This window comes from Agrilus planipennis, unplaced genomic scaffold, assembly GCF_000699045.2.
Source record: "Agrilus planipennis isolate EAB-ADULT unplaced genomic scaffold, Apla_2.0 scaffold326, whole genome shotgun sequence".
Taxonomy (NCBI): domain Eukaryota; kingdom Metazoa; phylum Arthropoda; class Insecta; order Coleoptera; family Buprestidae; genus Agrilus; species Agrilus planipennis.
In genome coordinates, this window is record NW_020440158.1 from 142,149 (window position 1) to 149,190 (window position 7,042).

Sequence of the window (7,042 nt, forward strand, 5' to 3'; positions counted from 1 at the left end):
AAACACGGTCCGTAGGATGACGGAGAAAAAAACAAAGACTGTGGACTTATTAATTTTTGGATTATTATGTTGTGTAAGAAATCAAGCACCTTTTCACAACTACTTTAATTCTAATTCTTTATAACTTTCCTAATTTTATTGAATATATTATATATTATTTTTCACGTGCATACCACTTCGCTAGCACAACCGTTCTGTTCTCTATTTGTTTTCCCTTTCTGGCTAATTGTTGATAGTTTTCGTGGTTCCCCGATGTCGCGCCTTAGCATAACAGCGGGGCCCGAACCGGGATGCCTTCTCGCTGTTCTTACACGGCACATACGAGCAGTTTTTAGTAACATAACTCCAATTTTTGATTAGTTATTTGGCTTTTTATGTTGTGTATTATGTTCACCAAAAGCAATTTTTTTTGTCATAGCAATCCGGAAAATATTCGGAGGAGAAGGCAGGAAAATTACTGCCTCAGGCTTAGACATTCTTTTTCAGAACTGTCCACTTATGCTGCGATGTCAAAAGACATTTCTGTCTTTCCAGCCCTTCCAAGCTACTAGTTACGATTAGACTCGTTAATAATTAAGAAATCCATCAATCCTTGCTTTTTAAATCTAGTAATTAGAATTCAAATGTACCAATACTGATATTAAATGTAGTAAAATTTAGTTCTTTGCTTTTTGGTTTTATGGGATTCGCAATGAAAGCCAAGGTAGCCTTATTTATTTTGAATTGATCAAATCATTCAGCAAAACAATCTTTCATTGTTTTAATCGTTCTTGTGAAGTAACCATCAGTGTCAATAGAAGCACTGTGTCCATCCCGATGATTCCATAAGGTTTGGAGATGTAATAATGTGCCCATCTCCATATTTTCTGCCAAAAGAAGCGATTTATTTTTAAAACCAGATTAAACTTCTTCCAGTATAGAAAATGCAGTGTTTCCATTTCGTTGAAGCTTTAGATTTAGTTCGTTGAAGTGCAAAATTTTTGTTTTAGATATATGCGTCCGCTACGTGTTGATTCGTTCCGCTTTAGCTTTTAATTTTACTAAGGGAACTTGAAGAACCGCAATTGTCTCTTGAAAAAACTGTATGCGGTTTGCGAGCCACGGTTTGCCGACCCCTGGGTTAGGTTAGGAGAACTTCCTCCTGATTATCCCAACCAGAATTTGTAGGGGGCATGCCCCATCTACTGTGCGGGCCTCATGTGGCAAATGAGGACCATGCCAATATAGGGATTTCCCCGTAGATTCTTCATGAAAATCCCTCCAAAAAAGCGATGATACTAAAATGAGGATTACCTTATTTCATATGGATCTTAAGGAGCAAACCTATCACATGTATAAACTTACAATTAAATAAGTAAAATGAAAAAACTTGCCTTGCCCGATTATGCCGTCGTTTCAATGAAATCTGTTACATTTGCAACGAACCAACAAGTGTACTTCCTGATATTGTTATATAAGATAACTGAAAACAGACGCATCGGGTCGAACAACAGTAAAACGATTCAATTTAAAGTATTATTGACTACAAAACAGCCTAATAACACAATCTTACTTAAGAGCAAACAAATTTTAAAAATAAGTGATATATATGTTACCTGCGGAAGATCGGGAGATTTTAGACGTCTTCAGACTTGCTTTTGCACACACGCAACAATATTTTAGTTCTTGGTTCAATCGGTTACGATGAACACGTAGATTTATCAATTTATAGTGATTAAGATGAGAATAGAACACTTATTTAAGTTATATTAACTTCGTCTATTCACAAATGAGTTAGCCTACGGCAACACTTACTTAAGTAAACAAACACGTTATACTTCGTTGACCGTTTATTGTAAAATTCAAGACTCATACTAACTATAATTACATTGGCCTAGGCCCTTTTATACTCAAAGTAAAGAATTTGACTGACGTCACTTAATTATCCCTTGAATATTATAATACAAGCTAGGTAACATATGTAACATACATGTATAAATTGTAATTTTTCATTAATAATAAAGTTCATTTTTCCAAAAATTTTTAATGGGGTAGCAATAATTTGCAGCAAGGTGTTATATGCCCCCTTCCTTGCCCCAGAGGGCAGTCTCATGAGGCCCACAAGAAGTAGTGTGGCTACCCACTTAGGGACCCTACCTGCATCCCTCTCAAAATTCTAGTCGGGTTCCCTTGATTCACATGTGTTAAGTAGTACTGTGCAGTATGGAATTAAGTTAGGATTCCCTGATTGACTTGAATGCAGTAGATCCCGACTAGAATTTCGAGGGGGTGCAGGTAGGGTCTCTAAATGGGTAGCCACACTACTTCTTGTGGGCCTCATGAAGCTGCCCCCTGGGGCACGGAAGGGGGCATATAACACCTTTCCCATCATCAGGAATGCCGCATGCAGCCCCCGCAGGGAAAAATTATTGCTACCCCATTAAAAATTTTTGGAAAAATGAACTTTATTATTAATGAAAAATCACAATATATATATATATGTTACATATGTTACCTAGCTTGTATTATAATATTCAAGGGATAATTAAGTGACGTCAGTCAAATTCTTTACTTTGAGTATAAAAGGGCCTAGGCCAATGTAATTATAGTTAGTATAGTCTTGAATTTTACAATAAACGGTCAACGAAGTATGACGTGTTTGTTTACTTAAGTAAGTGTTGCCGTAGGCTAACTCATTTGTTGAATAGACGAACTTAATATAACTTAAATAAGTGTTCTATTCTCATCTTAATCACTATAAATTGATAAATCTACGTGTTCATCGTAACCGATTGAACCAAGAACTAAAATATTGTTGCGTGTGTGCAAAAGCAAGTCTGAAGACGTCTAAAATCTCCCGATCTTCCGCAGGTAACATATATATCACTTATTTGTAAAATTTGTTTGCTCTTAAGTAAGATTGTGTTATTGAGCTGTTTCGTAGTCAATAATACTTTAAATTGCAATCGTTTTACTGTTGTTCGACCTGATGCGTCTGGTTTCAGTTGTCTTATAATAACAATATCAGGAAGTACACTTGTTGGTTCGTTGCAAATGTAAAAAAGTACTTTTAAAACGAATTTGCCTCATCGAGCCCCCATAAGGTAGATTTAATTGTATGTTTATACATGTGAAAGGTTTGCCTCTTAAGACCCATATCAAAAACCCAGAAGGCAATTATCATCTTAGTATCATCACTTTTTTAGAGGGAATTTCATGAGGAATATATGGGGAAATCCTTATATCAGCATGCCCCTCATTAGCCATATGAGGCCCGCACGCTACATGGGGCATTTTCCCTATAAATTCTAATCGGGGTTACCTCTACATCATGGATTTAGATAAGGTTTTGATGGTCAAGGTTGCCCCGATTGGCACGTACTAACTAATCATGTTAAATAATAGTTTCCTTAGAAAAATATTGAGCACATACCAAACCTTTATTTCAGTCTCTTTTTATTATTGTCCAGAGATCAGAATTATTACTTTTCAAAAATTATTTCAAGCAAGAAGAGAAATTACTTATCGCTACCATCATCGCCGTAAGAAATTGTTGTGGATACAAGGTTATCAATCAATAAAGGGAACACTGCTGCTGTGGCCTTCTGTCAGGCGTTAAATCGACAAAGGGCTCGTCCCTGAGGGTTGCGGCAGATACACAACGCAACAATAGATCCATAAAAGGCGGATAATCGCTATCAAAACACGGACCACCGATATAACTATTAGCAAAATTAACCGCCTTCTTTTCATTCAACTAACTCATTGATACAGCCGATCCAAAGAAAAATGTAACACGTAATGGAATCTATGAATAGAAGGGTCCGTCTACTTGTAATTTCGAAATAACTAATGACTTTTTGAAGATCATTTGATTATCTAATCGTATATTTTTAAGACTTTTAAATAAGTTTTGTTCTGTCTATCTACCTATACGTACTAACCTTCGAAATGTCCGAAACAACTTCGATGAGATTTCAAAGACAAAAAGGAGATTGTCAGGAGTGATTTGCGTGTATTAGGCAAAATTTTGCCTAATCCATGAAATAAGCAACGGACTTGCCGACTTCATGAAATGCGTAATTATTTTACTTCAATTTGCCTATTTCATGGAATAAGCAAAAGGTACACAGTACAATTTAACAATTTCAACTCATAGTTTTTGGTCAGCAATTCTTTTTTAAGGTCAACATTCCTGTTAACAAAAGGAAGGACACTTTGTTCGTGTTGGCTTCTCCTATCGTAATTTCGTAAACTTAGGACCTCAAGCAATCAAATAAACGCATTCTTCGATTATAGTTGGGTTGGTTTAGACTTATAAGGTTACGGTAGGAAAAGACAACGTCGGCTGAAAAGGATCTAGAACGGCCTGAGGTAGAGGTAGTTGGTAATTCCTCCAAGGAAGGAATCCAACACTACCCCATCGTACGGATTTAATAACCTTATCCTGAACCTACCGATTTTCTATCAGGAACGTCACATTTCACTTAATTTCAACTTTAAAATTTGTCGACTGCAAAGAATTTCTTTCTAAGCACGTACTTATTTACAATACCATGTTTTATATCAATTTTAAAGATTGTTTAGTACAATAAATAAGTAAATACATTTCTTGGTTCATTAATCAGACGAAATCATAAATAATTTTACGCGGACGATGTTACGGGTAAAAGCATGTGCAAAATGGTTTTTTAAAAGTATTTAAATACAAAATGCAATTATACTTTTTTGATTTGTTATTTCAAATGTAAAATACAAAATAGATTGCTATTTGCAAAATACGTATTTTCAAAAAACATTTCCTTAAATAAATAGTTTTTGTAGTAGGTACCATTTTAATTTTCTACATATACTTAAGTATAAAATATTTTTTCCAGACTAATAGTACTGCATTATATCGGCTGTGAAGATTGAGTATGATTTATATATTTCTGTTTGAAATAATTGAGATAAAGTTTTTCTATCTTGATTTTACAGTTTCTTTAGTTCAGCAACAAATTCTTCTTCCATATACTTCCTTATTTGCCTTTGTCACCCGTTTTAATTGAAAAAAAAAACCCTGATTCCAAAATAGTTTGTTTACCGTGAAATATCAGAGCAAAAATAGGATTGCAAATAATTATATATGTAAGATCAACATCAACAAATTGTTTTCTAAGAATTTTGGATTACAGGCATTTATTAGCACACCATAATATCTTGTAGTTTTCAGTTTTCACAGCTGGCGTATATATCAATTCGATATTTTGCGGGCTGTTTTGTAGTAACTCATAAAATTTCGTACTTCTTTGCTAAAGGTAATACAAATGGTGATTTGGCAGGTGCTGATATCAATTTGGAACTTTAAAATTCCATGAACCATGACATTGAACCCGGAAAACAATATGGATGCAATGTTTTAGATTATCCATTTCCAAGGAGTTTTGAATTTTTAAGGCTATACAAAATGCTTTTCTCAAAAAAGTATTTTTTATTTTGCATTTGCATTTTAAATGCAAGTATTTTAAATAAATCACATCTCTGAGATACATATATTGTAATAGAAAAGGAATTTAATGGACTTTTCGTGTTAGGCTGTAAGATGTAGCAGTAGGCAATTATGCGTTTGTCTTATAACTCAAACACCAAATAACTAATAAAAGGTTGCTGAGTAGTCGAATAACCCATCAGGCGTTTAAAACGCCCAACATTTCGTCAAGTACCTCACGAAATTCAATTATTACCGCATAAATAAAAGATACGGCTTTAACCCAAACAATTATATGCCGCAGAGAATTGTTTACAGGATAGAATGTTCACTTGTTAGTAGCACTAATTACTCACAAAAGGCTAGAGTTAAAAAAAGAAAATTCGATATTCGTTCGATATGTTCTACATTTACTTATGGACGAACAACTAATTTCGAATTATCTGGAAGTTAAAGTGCGTATGCTATTACGAATAATTTGCTACTTTCAATCCGCCTGGATGATTTTCAATCCCCTTGGAAGTTGGAATGACAAAATTAGCTGATAAAAATATAAATCAGGGTATAATTAGAGGAGAAAGCCCAAAAAAAAAAACACGGTCTACCAGTTTGTTGCAAAGCTTAAAAGGTACAGAAGGAGCAGGTAAGGTTTGGATTTATAGTATACGGCCGGGTACCGGATAATGACGCCGAGTACCAATCTGTAATTCTACTAAAGAAAAAAGAAAAAACTAAAAGCAGCAATAATAATTTATTTAAAGTATAACAAAAAACAAACCTAATGAAGATTGGTGATTAAGATTATATTAGGATAGGTCGTTTGTCCTAATTTGTATTATTTATTGATTACTCTACGATTTTAATGTCTAGTTTTTCTCTTGCACAAGCATACATTAATATATGGCCGAACTGTTACAATTTCTGTCTCTTATCGGCATATCAGGTTTGGATTAACGACAACTTATTAGTGTGATTTCGTCACCTTGCAGACTTTTAGTCACATTAAGGGTAGGGTTACCAAATCAAAATTATAGAAAGTCCGCAGATTCGAATAATGTGTTGTTAAGCGCATTGCAACACTCGAAAACAATTTATGTAAAGTATAAACTGCATTTACTATAAAAATAAATAAATTAATGAATACAATAAATGTTTTGCCTGGGCTAAATTTTAAAATAAGTTATTACTTATAGACATAATTCGCATAATATATTTTTACCTTAGCTTTGAAATAAATAATACAAACCCTAGTACACTAGCTCGCTCTATGCTCTAGGTAGAAAATTATTGTGTGACATTCAATAAAAACTTTAGAAACAAAACAATAAAAGGAACAATAAAATTTTGTTTTTCATGAAAATTAAAAAATCAGGATATTATTTTGTTATAAACTGGAGTAGAGGTATTAGAAAGAATAGGAGAACAGAGGACTCTATGGAAGTCAATAAAAATAGGCGAGATAGGTTGGTAGGACACCTTCTCAGGCATGAAGGTCTAGTCAGAGACATATTAGAGGCAGAAACAGGAGTTAGGAGGGGTAGAGGTAGACCTAGATTAGATTACTGTTCGCAAATAGTTAAGGATGTGGGCTGTTCT